At 41.8% G+C, this 20,749-nt stretch overlaps 1 protein-coding gene across 1 annotated transcript in view; it reads left to right on the plus strand.

Annotated features, from left to right (window-relative positions):
• The first annotated feature begins 538 nt into the window (after nucleotides 1-538).
• The window catches only part of mtus1b (microtubule associated tumor suppressor 1b), a 170,901-nt gene continuing 150,690 nt past the window's right edge, over nucleotides 539-20,749 (plus strand). The window contains exon 1 of the mRNA XM_072252638.1: nucleotides 539-784. The gene's annotated coding sequence lies outside the window, so the exon portion shown is untranslated. The remainder of the gene's footprint in view (nucleotides 785-20,749) is intronic.

Genomic DNA, 20,749 nt, shown 5'->3' on the forward strand with positions numbered 1-20,749 from the left:
TGTACTACTGAATATGACACTCTGAGATGAGATATTAATATACATCCTGGTCTGCACTTCCGTGCAGAAATAATAGATCCAAAGGCATTACTAGTTTTAAGTCGAATTATTGCTCGTATCGGAGCCGAATATTCCCTCATGGAGTACCGGGAAAGCAGATGATTCGGATTCATTGCACCGCAGTTGTGTATGCAAATAATTTGTCCCCCTCATCACCGCAACGGCAACTATTCTTAAAAAGTGTTTTATTGTCTCTTGACCTCCTGAGATATAAATGGTACTACAAAAATGCAATTTTATTTTCCTTCGCCCTAAATCGTTTATTTAATGCGCTGTTTTCATTGACATTATCTGAAATCTTCTTGCAACAATTCTACATAAGGCTTCTCAAAAAGTATTGTGGGGGGGGGGACATAATCGTAACAAAATATTTTTCGCAGGATTTAGCAGTCAGAAAAGCTGCGTCGATCTTGAGAGGAGGTTTCGCGACGCCACCCCCTCCCAAGCGCTTCGAGAAAGGACACATCAGTTTACCAAAGGTCGCCACGGCTGGAAGAGGGAGTCCACGTGGGACACGGGCTTTCACAGGTGGAGCGGCTCCGGGGGACGCGCACTGCAGCTCGCCGAGACTTCATTTCCTACCGGCCAGGCAGGGCAAAGGTCTGTTACACTCAGCTGCTGAGCTAGTCAGGAGGAATTGAGTCTGTACGCACATATATCATGGCCTGCTCTGGCATAATTTGAAGTATTATTTCTGAATGCGAGGTACTACGTTTCTTATCAGGTATTTACATGCAAAAACTATATTCTGTCCCCTGAATTCCCGTCGTTTTCCCATTGCGACAGTAGGTTTTTGGGTGTGTTTTTTTTCTGAGTTTTCAGCCTATATCTGCTGAACGCGATTTAACAAACCAGGTGGTGGGAACTAACTTAAACGTGCGCCAGTTCTTAGTCGCCACTGCGGGGCCAGCGGATGCGACGGCTGGCGAACAGGTGCTTTGAATTGGTTATGGGCGCCACCAGTGAAACGTGTGGGAGGTGAGCGTGAAAACAACGCACACAAAATGATGGAAGAACTCAGTAGGTCAAGCAACAGCTATGGAAGTGAATGAACAGTCGACGTCTCCGGGCTCAGACCCCTCTTTAGGACTACCTCCATTTTGGGCCCCAAACAGTCCTTTCTGGTGAGACCACACTTCACCCTGGAATCTGTTGGGGTCATCTGTTGTATCTGGTGCTCCCAATGTGGCCTCCTCTATATTAGTGAGACCGCTTTGTCGAGCACCTCCGCTGCATATGCAAAAAAAAACGTGATTTCCCGGTGGCTACCCATTTTAATTCCCATTCTCATTCCCCTTCCGATAATGTCGGTCCACAGATGGCCCCCTCTTCTGCCACAGTGCAACCATTCTTAGGGTGGAAGAGCAAGACCTCATATTCCATCTAGGAAGCCTCCAACCTGATGGCATGGAAGATTTCTTTCCAGTACTTTTTTTTCTCCCCCTTCTGTCTCTCTCTCTCCTCTCTCTTCTCTCTTCCCCCCCCCCCACTCAGGCATCTTCATTGGCCTATCACCTTACCAAGTGCTCCTCCTTCCCTTACTCCTATGGTTCACTCTCCTTGCCTATTAGATTCTTTCCTCTCTAGCCCTATACCTTTCCTGCACACCTGGTTTCACATATTTTAGTTTGTCCTTTCCCTCTCCCTACCTTTTATTCCTGTATCTTCCCCCTTTCCAGTTCTGGTGAAACATCTGGTCCTGAATTGTCCACTATTTACTTTTTCCATAGGTGCTGCCTGATGGGCAGAATTCTGCCAGCATTTTGTGTGTTTCCAGCATTGTTCATAAACAATGTCTAAATCTTTGTTTCCATTTTCTTTCTGATTAATAATTATGAAGGTTCAAATTGATGTACAGTAGAAATTTTTGTTAACTTTTCTGCTCATTTAAGTCAGTTACATTCTTGGACATCAAATTTTTTTTAGAATATTAAAAGCAGTTATCAATTCTAATTGTATTGGAAGGTAGCAGCTTGTTATACAAAATATAAATATGAACTGTATTAATCCCTATCGGATAAAGTTGAACTTAATGTTAATGGGGAAAAAAGTGTAAAAACAATTTACCTTCGCAAATGAAATGAGAACGAGGCTTTAAAACATAAGCTGACATTTTAATAAATTCATTATCGAATGACATTTGATGCTGCTAAAGGTTTGGTTAATTATTGGCTCATTTCTATTGCTTTAAGTTGCATTTCAGAAACATTAGTAAGGATTGGCTTTCGAACAACTGCCAAATGTTTTGTGGGTTTGCACTAATTGCTACAAAGCAGCTGAACTTTGTGCTGGCTACTTATCAGTTGGTTGTCTGTTTGTATGGTGTAACAAGCAAGATGTCACCCAAGAAAATGTAACAGTGTTCCTGTTGCAATTGAGCAACTGCCTTATTTCCAAGTAAAGTTTTAGATTATTTAGTATATCCTGTTGTAATGTTCACCTGGGTGGAGTTCATAGATTGGTATTTTATCTCCAAATGGAGGCAAACAGTTGTAGTCTGATAGTACATTTTTATGGTGCATTCAATTTGCAATGTGGCCATGTGCATTTCTATAATGGTGGTAACATGTCTCACAAGTATACTTTGCCTTGTGTTTTGTATTTCCTTTGCAATCTTCACTTATAGTTATTAAGTCAAAGGGTTAGAACTCATCTATGGGAAATGGTTTCAGTTTTTTTAAATCGTGTTGAGAAGGGAAACAAGTTCACACTGAATTGTCAATTCAAACACTAGTGTATTGTAGAGTTAAATGGTCATTCTCTGTCAAAGGCCATTTGAAATTGATCATGACCATACAGTCTGTTGGAAAAACCGATGTACTGCTGTTGAACAATACACTTTCATTGTCCTCGGCCGAAAGACACAGGAGCACAGGCCACTTGGACCATCGAGTCTACTGTGTCATTCTCTCATGGCTGATTTGTTATCCCTTTAAACATTATTCCTCCTGCCTTTTTCCTGTAACCTTTGACATGCTTTCTAATGAAGAACCTATTAGCATCCACTGTAAACATACCCCATGACTCGGCCTCCACAGTCATCCGTGGCAAAGTATGCCACAGATTCACCACCCTCTGGCTAAAGAAATCCCTCATCTGTTCTGAAGTGGCATCCTTGTATTCTGAGGCTGTGCCCTCTGGACTCCCCCGCTATAGGAGATGTTCTCTCCACTTCCACTCTTATCTAGGCCTTTAAATATTCAATAGGCTTCAATGAGATCCCCACTCATTCTTCTAAACTCCAGCAAGAACAGGGCAAGGGCTATCAAATCCTACTTATGGGTTAACCTTTTCGTTTCATAAATCATTCTCATGAACCTTCTCTGCACCCTTTCTAATACCAGCACACCCTTTCTTACATATGGGTCCCAAAACTGCACCCCATGTTTCAAAGTGAGGACTGAGCAATGCCTTGTGTGTTCCATTTGGTCAAATGTGCACCATGTACTCTGTTATCCTTGAGGTTTTGATGACCACTTGCATTGTAAACCACAAGTTATTCTGTCTCAGTGATCAGAATATTGATCAGGCTTCAAGTACTTTGTTTTAAACCACATGAAGGATGAAAACACTCTGCTAAGCACATTTGAAACCTCAGGTTCTTTTTAGCCTTGGAACAATTAAAATTTTTGAAAAGTAACTTTTGTAGTACAATAACAATATTCAAAATAAATGGGTTGAACTAAGCAAATTCAACACTTCAAGTTATAGTAATATTGCTTAATGTTTTGAAGCAGAGAAGAAATTCTTAAGAAGTACGCCTCGAGGGTAATGATTTGCAGATTACCAGTTGTGCCACTTAGTGGTTAGGTCAGAAATAATGCAACATATGAATGTGTGGCTAAGGAGCTGGTGTGGGGAACAGTGATTTGGGATTTTGGACAATTGGCTTCTCCTCTGAGAGATAATGGGTTGCACATAAGCCAGTTGGGTTGGGGGGGGGAGAGGGAAATATCATTGCAAAGACAGTTACTAGTGCTAAATGGGAGAGTTTAAACTTGATTGACTGGGGTGAAGGACTCTGCACAGGAATAGGTTATGGGGGGTGGGGTGGAAGCAGTAGCCAGCAAGAGCAAGTTGAGTGATTAGGATAGCTAGGGGCCACGGTAAAGAGAGGAAAGATATTTAAAGTGCATTTATATCAGTGCACAAGTTTAAGAGGCAAAGGGTACAAACTCAGTGTGGATTGGCTTTTGGGGGGACTGGGATGTTATAGCCATAACAGAAATGTAGCTGAGTGGAACACAGGACTGGTAGCTCAATGTCCCAGGGTACAGCTGCTACAGACACATGGAGGAGGTAAGGGAGGACATGAGCATTGCTTAGAAATGACATTCTGTGAGGACATAGTAGAACTTTGGGACAAGGCCATAAGACATTGGGCCGAATAGCCTGAGTCTGCTCCACCATTTCATCATGGCTGATCATTTCCCCCTCAACCCCATTCTCCTGCCTTCTCCCTATAACTATTCATGCCCTGACTTATCTATGAACCACCTCCTTAAACACACTCAATAACCAGGCCTCCACAGCTGCCTATGGCAAAGAATTCCACAGATTCACCACCTGGAGAAAGAAATTCCTCTTCATTTTAAATGGACTTTCTTCTATTCCAAGGGTTCCCAACCAACCTTTTTATGCTATGTGCCCTACCATTAACTGCGGCCATCAAACTTTACAACTCCTTCCTTGGAAGGTCAGACACCCTGAGCCAATAGGCTGGTCCTGGACTTATTTCATAATTTACTGGCATAAGTTACATATTACTATTTAACTATTGATGGTTTATTACTATTTATTATTTATGGTACAACTGTAACAAAAACTAATTTCCCCCGGAATCAATAAAGTATGACTATGACATTAACTGAGGGCACTGTGGACCCTAGTTTGGGAGCCCCTGCTCTATTCTGCAGTTGTACCCACTGGTCCTAAAGGACACACTGGAGGAAACATCCTCTCCTCATCCACTCCTCATCCACTCTATCTAAGCCTTTCAACATTTGGCAGGTTTCAATGAGATCCACTCTCATTCTTCTAAATTCCAGTGAGTACAGGCCCAGCGCCATTAAATGTTCATCAGATGATAAGCCTTTCAATCCCAGAATCATTTTTGTGAACCTCGTTTGAATCTTGTCCAAAGTCAGTATGCTCTTTCTCAGATAAAGGGCCTAAAACTGCTCAGTGTTCCCAAGTGAGGCCTCACCAGTGCCTTATAAAGCCTCAGCATTATATCTTTGCTTTTATAGGAGGAGGGAGGAGAAGATGGCGCGATGCAGCGTGTGCGGCCGTTCTGAATGATATAATGTGTTAACTAGGGGCTGTGCACAATCCTGATTTGATGGAGACAGCCATAAGGAGCGTGGAGGAACACCTGGAGAAACTTCTGAAATGCCCGCTTCGCTGCCGCTGCTACTGTGTGATTGAGAATCTCCAGAGGGGAAGGCCCCAAATCTTCAGCTTTGCCTATTGCCTGTTGCCGGGGCTGGGTTCGAAGCCCTCGGCAAAGATGGTGCTCTGTGTCGGAGAGCTGGTCGGAGGCTCAGAGTTTTTGGACGGACTCGGAGTCGGACTGTGGTCAGATGCTTCCAGGATGCTGCATCGGCAAGTTTGCGGAGCTGGAGGTTCACCATCTGCATGAGATGATGGGACTTTCGAGAGACTTTGAGACTTTTACCGTGCCATGGTCTGTTCTTTATCAAATTACGGTATTGGTTTGCACCTTTGTAACTATATGTTATAATCGTGGTTTTTGTCAGTTTTTCCAGTCGGTTTGTCATGTGTTTCTGTGATACTGTTCTGGAGAAACATTGTATCATTTCTTAATGCATGCATTACTAAATGACAATAAAAGAGGACTGTGTGTCCTCATAATCTAATATTCTAATCTTCTCAAAATGAATGCCAGCATTGTGTTTGCCGCCTTCACCACTGATTTAGCCTTCAAGTTAACCTTTAGGGAATCCTGCTCAAGGACTCCCAAGTCGCTTTGTACCTCTGGATTTTTTTTAAAAAAGTATCTTTCCATTTAGAAAATATTCTGTGCTTTTATTCCTTCTACCAAAGTGAGACTGGAATAATACCAGAAGAAATGAAAAAAATCAGTATTTATTACTCTTCCTAAGAAACCTGGAGCAATAGAATGTCAATTACATAGAACCATAAGTTTAATGAGTTATATCGTCAGGATACTTCTAAGAATTTTGATGACGAGCTAAAAGTAAGACACACAAGCTGAAATAGGTAAAGGGCAATGTGGTTTTGTGAAATACAAAGGTACAAGAAATGCATTATTGATGTTAAGGATACTATCAGAGCGAGCTATTCAAGTGCAAAAAGATTTTTGTTTTATCGACTACACAAAAGTATTTGATAAAGTGAAGCACAATAAGTTATTTGAAATATTACAGGAAACTCTAGATCTAGATTCGAAAGACCTCCACCTGACGCTGTTAATTGCAAGAATGGAGGAAGAACTACAAAACTTGATACCGTTGTTGAAGAAAGTGCAAAAATGGGTCTATCTGTCAGTTGCAAAAAGACAATGTGTGGTGATATCCAAAAAGAAGGAGAATCCTATCTGCAGGCTGAGAATAAATGGGGAAGACATAAAACAATTACAGAACTTTTGCCACTTAAGAAGCTGGGTGGCATCAGATGGCAGGTGCAACATGGACATCAAAAGAAGAATAGGGACGGCGAAAGACACCTTTACGAGAGTGGAAAAATATACTAACCAATACTAAACTCGGCATAACAACCCGCCTCAGTACTGAAATGTTACGTTTATGCAGTTATGTTATATGGCTCAATGCTGGACAATACAAGTAACATGAAGAAACAAATTGAAGCAGCAGAGATGTGGTTGTTGAGGAGGATGCAAAGAATATCATGGACAAAATGAATATCTAATGATGTCATGAACAGAGCAAACACAGAAATAATGAGATGAAAAGGCAACGTAACTTCATTGGACATGATTAGGAAAGAGGAGTTAGAATGCACGGTAATTATGGGAAAGATTGAAGGGAAGAGAGCAAGAGGAAGACAAAGACAAATGATGATGGAGACAGCAGCCAGAGAACTGGAAATGAATACCAATGAATTGATCCACTTGACCCGAAACAGGAGTGTGTGGGCCATGGCAGTCAGAGCTCAAACTGGGCATGGCACCTGATGATGACCGAAATGCAGGACTACACTTCCTGATGCTGTATTCCATCTGCCATCTCTTTGCACATTTTCCTCATCTTAAGTACAGTGGCATGCAAAAGTTTGGGCACCCCTAGTCAAAATTTCTGTTACTGTGAATAGCTAAGCGAGTAAAAGATGACCTGATTTCCAAAAGGCATAAAGTTAAAGATGACTCATTTCTTTAATATTTTAAGCAAGATTACTTTTTTTATTTCCATCTTTTACAGTTCCAAAATAACAAAGTAGGAAAAGGGCCTGAAGCAAAAGTTTGGGCACCCTGCATGGTCAGTACTTAGTAACATCCCCTTTGGCAAGATCACAGCTTGTAAATGCTTTCTGTAGCCAGCTAAGAGCCTTTCAATTCTTGTTTGGGGGATTTTCGCCTATTCTTCCTTGCAAAAGGCTTATAATTCTGAGATTCTTGAGCTGTCTTTCATGTACTGCTCTTTTGAGGTCTAGCCACAGATTTTCGGTGATGTTTAGTTCGGGGGACTGTGAGGGCCATGGCAAAACCTTCAGCTTGTGCCTCTTGAGGTAGTCCATTGTGGATTTTGAGGTGTGTTTAGGATCATTATCCTGTTGTAGAAGCCATACTCTTTTCATCTTCAGCTTTTTTACAGACGGTGTGATGTTTGCTTCCAGAATTAGCCGGTATTTAATTGAATTCATACTTCCCTCTACCAGTGAAATGTTCCCCATGCCGCTGGCTGCAACACAAGCCCAAAGCATATCAATCCACCCCCGTGCTTAAGAGTTGGAGAGGTGTTCTTTTCATGAAACTCTGCACCCTTTTTTCTTCCAAACATACCTTTGCTCATTGCGGCCAAAAAGTTCTATTTTAACTTAAGTCCACAGGACTTGTTTCCAAAATGCATCAGGCTTGTTTAGATGTTCCTTGCAAACTTCTGACGCTGAATTTTGTGGTGAGGACGCAGGAAAGGTTTTCTTCTGATGACTCTTCCAGAAAGGTCACATTTGTGCAGTTGTCGCTGCATAGTAGAACAGTGCAGCACCACTCCAGAGTGTGCTAAATCTTCCTGAGGGTCTTCTGCAGTCAAACAGGGGTTTTGATTTGCCTTTCTAGCAATCCTACGTGCAGTTCTCTCGGAAAGTTTTCTTGGTCTTCCAGACCTCAACTTGACCTCCACTGTTGTTGTTAACTGCCATTTCTTAATTAGATTACGAACTGAGGAAATGGCTACCTGAAAATGCTTTGCTATCTTATAGCCTTCTCCTGCTTTGGGTGGGCATCATTTATTTTAATTTTCAGTGCTAGGCAGCTGCTTAGAGGAGCCCATGGCTGCTCATTGTTGGGACAAGGTTTGAGGAGTCAGAATATTTATAAAGCTTTGAAATTTGCATCATCTGGCCTTTGCTAATGATGACTGAACAAGCCATAGCCCTAACAAGCTAATTAAGGTCTGAGACCTTGGTAAAGTATCTGAGAGCTCAAATCTCTTGGGGTGTCCAAAACTTTGCGTGGTTCTCCTTCCCTCCCCCCACTCTAAAATTGTACAAAACAAAAATAATACACTAATCTTAAAATATTGAAAAGAATGTTTCATCTTTAACTTTGACTTTTGGAGATCAGTTCATCTTCTACTCACTTAACTATTCACAGTAATAGAAATTTTGACCGGGGGCCCAAACTTTTGCATGCCACTATTTCTTCAGCCTTCCTGCTTCCTCAACACTACCTGCCACTGTACCTATCTTCATGTCATCCACAAACTTGGGCACAAGGCTATTAATTCTGTCATTCAAATTATTGACGTTCAATGTAAAAAGAAGCAGAACTGATACTGACCGCTGTGGGACACCAGTAGTAGCATCTTCTTTAAGCCCTCTTGGAAAATCCAAGTACACATAACATGTACCGATTCTCCTTTGTCTATCCCACTTGTTATTTCCTCAAAGGATTCCATCAGATCTGTCAGGCAAGATTTTCCTTTGAGGAAACCAGGGTGACTTTAGTCCATTGTATCAATAGGTACATTTAATGTCAGAGAAATGTATACAATATACATCCTACTCGTTCACCCAGTAATTCGACATACCTCAGGCTCGCTCTCTCCCTAATAAAGGAAAAAGAGGTGTCCCCGTTTTACAGCGAGAGGGGAGACATAACAAAAACAACTCGCTGATTTATGGTGTCAAGTCTGTTCTGCTTTTTCTGAGCTCTGTGCCTAAAGAACTTGTCCAGCTGCTTTTGATCTTCCATGTACTCACACAACACACCGGTTTTCACTGGCAGCACCAACCTCTAATCTGCCCACCTCCACAGCCATGAAAATCCAGCACCCTGGTCTCCTAGGCTGCGTCCTTGGCATATCGAAAAATGACCAGTTGAGGCCCTGCGAGCAGGTCCCATTTCCACAAAGAACTGAAGTCAGGGTCTTCAAAAGAACCCTGAAAAGGAGAAAAAAAAAGATATTAAAGATAGAAGTAGAGCTGTTTCTGAAGATGCAAGCAAAGGAGTGACTGTTCTCATGTGCCTCAAATACCCTGAAAACTCGCCCTTAACAATTGCCTCCAAAATCTTCCCAACCATTGAGGTCAGACTCACTGGCCTATAGTTTCCTTTCTTCTGCCTCAATCCCTTCTTGAAAAGTGAAGCGACATTTGGAATTTTCTAGTGAAGAGTCTAGTGATTCTTGAAACATTAATGCCTCCACAGTCTCTCCAGCTACCTCTTTCAGAACCCTCAGGTGTAATCCATCTGGTCCAGGTGACCTATCTACCTTCAGACATTTCAGCATTCCAAGCACATTCTCCCTGTTTATAGCAACTGCGCTCTTTTCCACACCCTGACACTCTTGAATATCCTGCATACTGCTAGTTTTTCACAGTGAAGACTGATGCAAAATACTTAGTTCGTCCACCATTTCCTTTCCCTATACTATTGCTCCAGTGTCATTTTCCAGCAATCCCATATCTACTCTTTTACTCTTTATACATCTGGAAAAACTTGTTATCTTGGATATTGCCTAGCTTAGCTTCATTTCATCTTTTTACTTATGGCATTTTAGTTGTCTTCTATTGGTTTTTAAAAGCTGCTCAATCCTCTAACCCCACTAATTTTTGCTCTATTAAATATACACTCTTTTGCTTTGTTGGCTTTGACTTGTCATCCACAGTTGTGTCCTCTTGTCTTTAGAATACTTTCATGGAATATATCCTGCATGTTCTGAATTGTTCCCAGAAACTCCAGCCACGGCCGCTCTGCCGTCATCCCTGCTAATACCCCTATCTAACCAACTTCGGTCAGCTCTTCTCGCATGCCTCTGGAATTTTTTACTGATACGTTTGACTTTAGCTTCTCCCATTCAAATTGCAGGGCAACTTCAATAATTATCTCCTCAGAATTCCTTTACCTTAAGTTCCCTCATTAAATCCGATTCATGACACACCACCAATCCAGAATAGTTGATATGCCAGTGGACTTAACCACAAACTGCTCTAAAAGGCATCTTGTATGCATTCTACAAATTATCTCATTACTCAAAATCAGCACCAACCTGATCTTCCCAATCTACCTATATATTGAAGTCCCCCATGACTATTGTAACATTGTCCTTTTAACATTTATTTTCTATCTCCTGTTATTTTGTATCCCATATCCTGGCCACCATTTGGAGGCCTGTATATAACTCCCATCAGGGTCTTTTTACCCTTTCAGTTTCTTAATTCTACCTACAACAATTCTACATTTTCTGATCCTTCATCACCTCCTTTTAGTACTTTATTTCATTTCTCTGCCTGCAGAGCCATGCCATCCTTTCTTCATACCTGCCTGTCCTTCTGAATAAATATGTATCCTTGGAAGTTTGGCTCCCAGCTATAATCTTTCAGCCATGACTGATGCTCACAGCATTATACCTGCCAGTCTCTAACCGCGCTATAAGAACATCTACCTTAATTCATATACGGCATTTATTCAAATATAACCTTCAGTCCTGTATCCATCAACCTATTTGATTCTGTTTCCCTGTTACACTGCAACTCATCTCACTGCCTGCAATTTTGCTGTCATCAGCCCGTCTTTCCTCAAAGTCTCACTACCTACTGCGTCTGCTTGTATACCAACGACCCCATCCTCAGACCTCCCACTTAGTTTCCCATCCCCTTGCTAACTCAGTTTAAACCCATCCCAACAGTTCTAGCAAATCTGCCCATGAAGATACTGGTCTCCTTTGAGTTCAGGTTTAACCCGTCCCTTTTTGTAGAAGTCATACCTTCCCCAGAAGAGATCCTAATGATCCAGAAATCTGAAACCCTGTCCCCTGCACCAGTTCAACAGTTATTCATCTGCCAAATTGTCCTATTCTTACCCTTATTGGCATGTGGCATAGACAGCAACCTAGTGATTGCTAGCCTGGAGGTTGTTTGTGCTTTTGGGAAGTGGTTTCACTTTTGGGAGGTCTGTAATGCAACTCCACTACAGTCAGTGAAATTTGAGGAGCAGGTGTGTAGAGAAATTGCTCCTGGTTGTACGAATAGCAGGATTATATTAGTGGGAGATTTTCATTTCCACGTTATTGACTGGGCCTCCCAAAACGCCTCAGTGGATTGGAATTTATGAAATGTGTTCAGGAAACTTTCTTGAGTCAAAGTACATATGCCCTTGAGACAGTGTAATATTTGACTTGCCCTTGGGGAACAAAGGGTAGGTAAATTGACAGAGACTAGTGACTGTAAATGTATTAGTTTTAAGATGCAAAATGATAGGACAGGTACACAGGTTAGGGTCCTAAACTGGAGCAGAGCAAATTTTGAGGGAATTGGGCACGTTCCAGTGGAGGTTGGTTGGAGGAACCTATTTCAAGGGATTGGAGCGAATGGCAAGTGAGATGCTTTTAAAAGTGAGATAGTAAGAGTACTGTTAGGCTGAAACTCAAACGTGGCAAATTTAAGGAACCTTAGCTGATGACAGATATTGAGACTTTGGTTAAGAAGGAAGTATACATTGAGTTTGGGAGGCTGGGAACAAGTGAGTCCTATGCTGACTACAAAAAGATTAGGATACTATTAAGAAAATCAGGAGGGCAAGCAGAAGCTATAAGATGAATCTGGCAGATAATGTAAGGAAAATCCCAAGGGGCTCTATAGATATTTTAAGAGTAAAAGGATAGCTAGGGAACATGAGTCTCTCATAAAGATCAACAGGGCTACCTATGTCTGGTATTGCAGAATATGGGTGGGATTCTTAAATATTTGCATTGTTCGCTGAGGAGAGAGTCATGGTTGCTTAAGATGAGAGAAATAAGTAGAGGTTTTGGAGAAAATTCATATTACCAGGGAGTATGTATTTTTGGATTTAGTGTATATTAAGATGGATAAATCTCCAGGACCTGATAAAGTACATCTTTAACTCTATAGAAGACTAGAGGAGAAATTGCAGAAGGCCTCGCAGAGGTATTTGGTTCATTGTTCCACTTGTGAAGTTCCCAAAGACTGAAAGATGGCAAGTGTTCTGTTCAGGAAAGGGAGTGAGGACAAGCCAGGGAACTGCAGGCCAGTCAACCTTGATACCAGTGATAGGGAAGCTACTGGAACGACTGAGGGACAGGATCTACCAGCAGTTGGATTAAATCTGATTTGGAGGAATCAGCATGGCTCTGTGAAGTCATGCTTGATGAATCTTTAAGAGCTCTGAAGAGGTAACCAAAGTAATGGATGAGGGTAGGGCAGTGGATGTTGTCTATTTGGACTTTTGTAAGGCCTTTGACAATGTCCAGCATAGCCTGCTGTTCGGAAAGGTCAGGTCCAATGGAATTCAGGGAAAGCTAGTTTATTTCCTACCTCCAGTCAATGGAGCTACCACCATTGACTTGGAGGTAGGAAACAGAGTGGTGGGTGCAGGTTGTTATACAAACAACAAGATTGATATTTATCACGTGTATGTGAAACATACAGTGAAATGCGTCACTTGCATTAACAACCAACACACCCATGGATGTGTTGGGTCAGCCTGCAGTGTAACCACACTTTCAGGCACCAACAATGCTTGCACAGTATGCTCGGCAGAACGAAACAAAACAGAACGTACTAAGTGACAAAGCAACAACAGCAAAACAAGCCCCATTCCTCCCTCCCTCCTCACCCACATGCATACTGTACACAGTCCTCTAACCCCAGGATAGGCCATCTTCATTTTCCAGCTGTCTCATGAATTAAGAGACACCGGGCCTCTAACTTCCCTGGTGGACTCTCAGATTGACATACTCAAGGCTTCAGCCGTCGGGCCTCGACTTCTGATCAACCTTCAGGCTTCGATCTTCAGTTTCAAGCAAGGACTTGCTGATGAGGACCTGAGCTCTAGGCTCTGGGCAGAGACCACCAGCCCCATCCTCTCTGATCTGTTGGCCCCACATTTGACCACATTTACATCACTGGCCTTTGAATGCTGAGCAGAGGCCTAAGACTCTGGCCAATCCTCAAATTTCCCCCACATCCCTGGCCCTAAACACTAACCTGGTATCTATCAGCTCTGTCCTCAAAACCATTCTTAAGAACCTTAAAGTCTGAGCTGTGACCTGCCATTTACTAGAACTAGTGTATAAAACCAAAGATTTTTTAAAAAAAGATTCAAGAGTTAATAAAAAGAATTCCACATTTGAAATATTGTGACCATTTGTGCCCTGCTTATGTAAGAAAGGATGTGCTGGCATTGGAGAGGGCATAGAGAAGATTTGAGAAGATCCTGTGGGAATGAGAAGGAAAATCAGTCATGATTGTATGGCTGACCAGATTTGATGGGCTTAATGGCCTAATTCTTCATTTATGTCTTATGGAGTGGAGACTGACTGGTGTTATGCCATAGGGATTGGTATTGTGACTCTTGTTATTCATTATTTGTACAAATGATTTGCATGTGAATGTACAAGACTTGATCGATGATGTATTGTGACTTGTGCATTTGGTACATTGTGATACTTTAACAGGAAAAATTCACATTGTCTAACATAACCGATGTTCTGAAGCTGTAGGAAGTATAATAGATGGTAAACTTGAATTTTGTAAATTGGTCCATATTGTTTCAAAATTGCATTGATGTAAATTGTGGTGTCCATAGTTGTGGGAAGTGTGGAGCTGCTGGACTTTAATGTTGAAGAACTGTAGTTCCATTTTCAAAGTTGAGTATATAGGCACACTTTGTTTAATTTCTGTTCAAGGCAATCGCAGTAATTAATTGTTTGTATAGCATCTATGGTAAATCCACTGACTGTTGCAGGATCCAGCTCAAACCATGTTATCAAGTTCGTGGATGACACAACAGTGGTTGGCCTCATCAAGAGCGATGACAAGGCAGAGTATAGAGAGGAAGTGGAATGGTTGGTGGATTGGTGTGGGGAGAAGAACAACCTCAGCCTGAATGTGAAGAAGAAAAGGGAATTGTGGACTTCAGGAAAGTGCAGACAAGCCACACACTCCTCCCCCCACAGGGGCGAATACTTGCTCCTCTGGAAAGAGTTAAGTGCGCCAAGTTCCCAGGAGTTCACTTCATGGATGACCTCACCTGGTCCCTTAATATCGCCTCCCTGAACAAGAAGGCACAACAGCGCTTCCATTTCCTAAGATTGAGGCATGCAAGGCTCCCACCCTCTATCTTAACTGTGTTTTACAGGAGCACTATTGAGAGCATCCTGACAAGTTGCATCTCCATCTGGCATGGGAGTGGCTGAGCATCAGACCTTGCGTCCCTACAAAGGTCTGAGAGAACACCTGAGATGATCATAGGGGTCTCAGGACCATCAGGAATATTTATCAGGAGCACTGCACACACACAGCCCTTAGTATTATAAAGGATCCCACCCATCTAGTCAGCATCCTCTTTAACTTTCTACCATCAGGCAGGAGAGTACGATGCATAAAAACAACAGTCAGGATGAGAAACAGTTTCTTCCCCAAGGCCATTAGGCTTCTGAAATCCCTGTCGCATCATATTCAAAGTGTCACTGGTTAACCAGTTCCATACCTTATAATATTTAATATTAACGCACTTTGGTTATTTATGTGTGATTATCTGTAGATTTATCCTTGCCTTCATAAGTTAATGTGCGTTATGTGTTTTCCACCCTAGTTTGGAGAAACGTCCAGTTTCTAGGTACATTATATATGTTAGATACATATGTGTAGCTAAATGACAATAAACCTCTTGTCACTTGTAATTGCCTTGTCTCTTTTTTTATTCCATGATTCCATGTTGATTCTTCTATATGCTATTATAGTTCTAAGTGCCTGGTTCTTTCCTTAATAGGCTCAAGAGTTTTCCCTTTCCACTAATGCCAGGATCAGTTTTAAAACTGGCCTCTTAATCTGAGGAATGCACTTTAAAAAAACATTGAAGTCAGAGATTGCACATTCAATGTTTGCCTGCACCGTCATTGCTGTGGTCTGGCACATAGTAATTATTAAATATTATCCAACAATTTAATTGCATTGTTGGGAGTCTTCACGGATTTCGCCTTAACTCCTGTGGTAATCGGACTTGCACATTAGAAGGCCACGTTACTGCAGGATTCTGTTCTTAAGAACTGTTCATAACCATGAGGGTTCACAAGTTGTAAACAGTTTCCCCATGGCAGATGATGCCTGCAGATTGGATTGCCCGATGGGAATAGATAGACTGGAGAAGCTTTTTGAATTTTATTTTGCCATTCTCAATTTTTAAAAAAAAATGGTATTGCACATCACCAAGCTTGTCTTGGAGGGGACCTGCATGTGCAATGTTAATTTAAAAAAAAACACTGTTCACCCCAATACCACATCTTCTAATGGGATTCACAAAACATGCAGATGTGTTAAATTCAGTGTATTCTTGAGTTTGAGGCAAAATTCCAGCTGATATTTCAATGTCTTGCAGAGGCTGGCAAGTCAATCCCCTGGTCTCCCAAGTGCACACTTGTATATACAGGCTGTGCATAAGTCAGGCATTTGTAAGGTGCGGAGGACATCTCGTACAAACTTGACAGCTCTTAAACCCTTTATGCTCTACACCAATCACCTCACCACTTCTCACTTCATCACACCTCCCCCATCCAGCTTCCTACTCCCCCTCCCCCCTCCACCACTTTATTCTATTTTCCTTCCTTTCCAGTCCTGGTGAAGGGTCTCAGCCTGAAATATTTGTTTATTCTCCCCATAGGTACTTGGGTGATGCCTGACTTGTTGAGTTCCTCCAGCATTTTGTTGCTATAAATAAGTCTCGGATTCAATATGAAATCATTGCAACTTTGTAAACAAAGTACATGTCAACTTTCACTAATCCCACTACCTGTAATCCAGTTCCTTCGATAATCTGCACTGATTTCAAATTTCCCGGGCCACCATACCAATCTGTTGCGCATTGTTTTGGTTGCGCTAGGTCTGTTCATGTGTTGGCACACTCTTGTAAGCACAGACAGGTGATTCCTGCTTGTTTTCCTGCATTTATTATCATTTGTGTGAGGTGCGGCCGCCCGGCACCCGCCAGCAGCGGGGGAGCTGGCGCGCGTTGGGTCGGTCCGCCTTCTCGCCTGCCTGCCGGCAGTCACACAGCACCCTCTGGCATCACCCGGCTGGCGCTCCTTTCTCTTCTGCCTATGACCTCAGATCAGACACGATGATCCACTGAATTTAAGCATATTACTAAGTGGAGGAAAAGAAACTAACGAGGATTCCCTCAGTAACTGCGAGTGCAGTGTAGTCTTTGGGGTAACTGCAAGTCTGTGTCTTTGCTATCGCTTAGCTCATGCTTGAGTGCTGGTAGTGGGTGCACTTTATTTTTTGCCGGGGGGAGGGGGGATTGTTGCTGCTTATGTGCGGGAGGGAGGGGAGCGGTGGGGGGGGGAAGCTTTGGGGTTCTGACATTTAACTGTCATTCATTCTGTGGGGCACTCCTGTTTTCATAGATGGTTGCGAAGAAAAAGCAATTCAGGATGTATATTGTATACATTTCTCTGACATTAAATGAACCTTAGAATCCTTTGATATTTTAAAGGTATGATGAGATGGTTAGCTATTGCTTAATGTGATCGTTCTGTAATTTGGCATTTTCACTAATCTGGCACTCCTCGGGTCCCAATGGTGCCGGATTGTAGAAGATCGACCTGTACTTGAGTAATGCTTCTTTGAAGGGATGACATCAGTTGTGAATGTGTGTTTATTGTTTGGAAGTATGGGAGCCACCTGCCCTTGAGTGTTTTTCCATTTTCATGTGCACTGAACATAGGCTACTTTGTATCATGCAACCCACCTGAACTGAGTAGATGAGATTTGAGTTAATCTGTCATGAAATGTGATACAAGCTTCTGCCTCCTTTCTTTCCAGTCCTGATGGAGGGCCTCAGCCTGTAACAATGTTTATTTCCCTCTATAGATGCTGCCTGGATTTGCATTCTTCCAGCAGTTCAAATGTGTTGTTCAAGACATCCAGCATCTGCAGAATCTAAGTTTATGACAAATTGTACTGGAAACATAATAATCATACAGCATAGAAACAAGCCCTTCATCCCACAGGTTCAGGACCATTTGAGTACCTAATTATATGAAACTCATGTCATTGTTCCTATGTAACATAAAAAGTCTTATTAATCTTGCATTTTCCACCACTCATCCACACGAGTAATTTATAGTTGTCAATGAATCATCGACCTGCTCATCTTAGAGCTGGTATGGATAGAGGTGAAATTAGACATTATTGCAAGGCTGTCTCTTTAAGATTGCTGCAGAACCTTGGCATTTGCTCTATAGAACTCTGTTCCAAGCCAGTAAAAAAACAATAAATTGCTTTTGACATCCAGCAGAATTTGATTCCAACATAAATAAAAACTTATCAGTTATTAACTCTCCTGGCATGGGAGTGAACCATGCAAGAGTCTGCTGTAATAAAGCTAGAGAGTTTCTGCAGCTGCTGGAACTGGTGAGTAATACATTCAAAATGCTGGAGGAACTCAGTAAGTCATGGAGTGAAATACATAGTCAGTGTTTTGGGCTGAGACCCTTCAGGATTGCAAAGTTAAGTGGTCAAAAGCCAGAATAAGAAGGTGAGTAGAAGGAGACGACCTGAAATTTAAAAAATCATTACTTTACCCTGTCATACTTGTGCAGAGGACAATAACTTTAAGTCTTTCTAACTGAAAGACAAATTAGCTGCATCTCATGGGACGTGCAGCCAAGACTGGCCAGCCAAAAAGTGAGCAATGTGACAAATGTACTCTTACGACAACAGTTTTGAGTATTTAAAAAAAAAAAAAATCTGGAATGAGCTTTAAAATTCAAAGTACATATGTCAGTATATACAGCCCTGAGATTCATTTTCTTGCAGATATTCTCAGTAAATCCATCATAGATTAATGACCATATTAGAAACACTGAAAGACAGCATCAACTTGGACATTAAACCAGTGTGCAAAAGACAACAAACTGTTCAAATACGAAAAGAATGAATTAATAAATGAGCAATAAATATTGAGAACATGAGATGAAGAGCCCTTGAAATTAAATCCACAAGTTGTGGGAATATTTCAGTGATTGGGCGAGCAAAATTGAAAGAAGTTATCCCCTCTAGTTCAAGTGCCTGATGGTTGAGGGGTAATAACTGTTCCTGATCCTGGTGGTGAGATTCCTGTTAACAGCAGCAAGAAGAAAGCATGCCCTGGGTGGTGGGGTTCCCTGATGATGGATGCTGCTTTCCTCTGACAACATTTTGTATAGATGTGGTCAATGGAGGGGGGTGCTCTACCCAAAGTGGACGGGATTGTATTCACTACCTTTTGAAGGATTTTCCGTTCAAGGGCATTGGTGTTTTCCATACCAGGCTGTGATGCAGCCAGTCAGTACGTATACTCTCCACCACACATCTAATGAAGTTTGCCAAAGTTTTAGATGTCTTGCTGACTCTTCGCTAACTCCTAAGGAGGTAGAGGTGCTGCCATGCTTTCTTTGTAATTGTATTTGCATGCTGGGCCCAGGACAGGTCCTCCAAAAGAAAGAGTTGCTCACCTCTAATACTCCAGTGAGGACTGGCTCGTGGATCTCTGGTTTCCTCCCCCTGAAGTCAATAATCAACTCCGTGATTCTGCTGCCATTGAGTGAGAGATTGTTGTTGAGGCACTACTCAGCCTGATTTTCAGTCTCCTGCCTATATGCTGATTCATCACCAACTTTGATTTTGGTCTATGATAGTGGTGTTACCAATAAACTTGAATATAGCTTTTGAGCTGTGCTCAGCCACACAGTCATAGATGTAAAGTGAGTAGAGCAGGGGGCTAAACACAAACTTGTGCTCCTGTACTGACAGATTGTGGAGGAGATGTTGTTGCCAAGCCAAACTAACTAGAGTCTGCAAGAGGAAATCAAGGATTCAATTGCACTGGGTGGTATTGAGCCCAAGTTCTTAGGAGCTATTGGTTAGTTTTGTGGGGATGAGAATGAATACTGAGCTGTAGTTAAGAGCATCCTAATGTTTCCTATCCAGATGTTCCATGGTCAAGTTGAGGGCCAGTGAAGTGGCATCTGCTTTGGACCTGTTGCTCCAGTATGCAAAGTGGAAAGGATCAAAGTCTCTCAGGCAGGAGTTGATATGTTTCATTATGAACCTCTCAAAGCACGTCATCACTGTGGATATAAGTGCTACTGGATAATAGTCATTGAGACAGGTTACTACATTCTTTGCCACTGTTATAATTGAAACCTTCTTGAAGTAGATGTGTAGCTGCTTTATATGCTTATGCTGAGATGAATCTCTCATTCATAATTTGGCATGGGCATAGTGTACTGAAGAGCTGATTTCTGTGACGTACAACTCTGGTTCTTATTCTAGAACTTTTGCATTCACAGTTCACTTTGCAAAACTGTTTGTAGACACCCCTGAGCTTTGCAATTCTCTATTTAAGCTTCTTTTGGATTGGACTGTATAATTGTTACTGGTAAGTTAACTTGTGCTTGTTTGTATTTTTATGTAATTATGTATATGCATGTAATTGTTCAGTATGTTTTTATTAGTTGCAGTTGCCTTTATCTTTATGGTGGGTATTGCATTACTTGATTGGGGGTTATCTTATTGGTTAATTCAAGCAGTGGAATTTACTGTCATCAGCAATGTGGTACGAGAGGGCACAGCCATGTTGGTTCAGTCTCTACCCATCTGTCTTCCATCTGTTCTTCCCCACACTCCCCACTCCCCGCCTCTAGGCTCTGGCTTTTGATTTTTCTCTTTCCTTTTTCTTGTTTTGTTCTGTAACACTTAAATGATTGTAAGGAATATGTTTTACACCTCATTTTTGACTCCTGAAGAAACTGATTTTTAAAAATTCGGATCTAACACTTCCAATATCTTACGAACTTAAGTTCACTTGCATCAGTCATTCAGTTCCTCTAATACTATCCTCATTTTCAGTTTGATTGCACATCTGAAATACTTTGTCTTCCCCCTTCAAAGCACTCCATAAATGCCTAATCTATTCAGGACTGTGTATTCTCGAGTTCCACCATTTTTAATTTAGAAACCATAG

This window comes from Mobula birostris, chromosome 3 (genome assembly GCF_030028105.1).
Source record: "Mobula birostris isolate sMobBir1 chromosome 3, sMobBir1.hap1, whole genome shotgun sequence".
NCBI lineage: Eukaryota > Metazoa > Chordata > Chondrichthyes > Myliobatiformes > Myliobatidae > Mobula > Mobula birostris.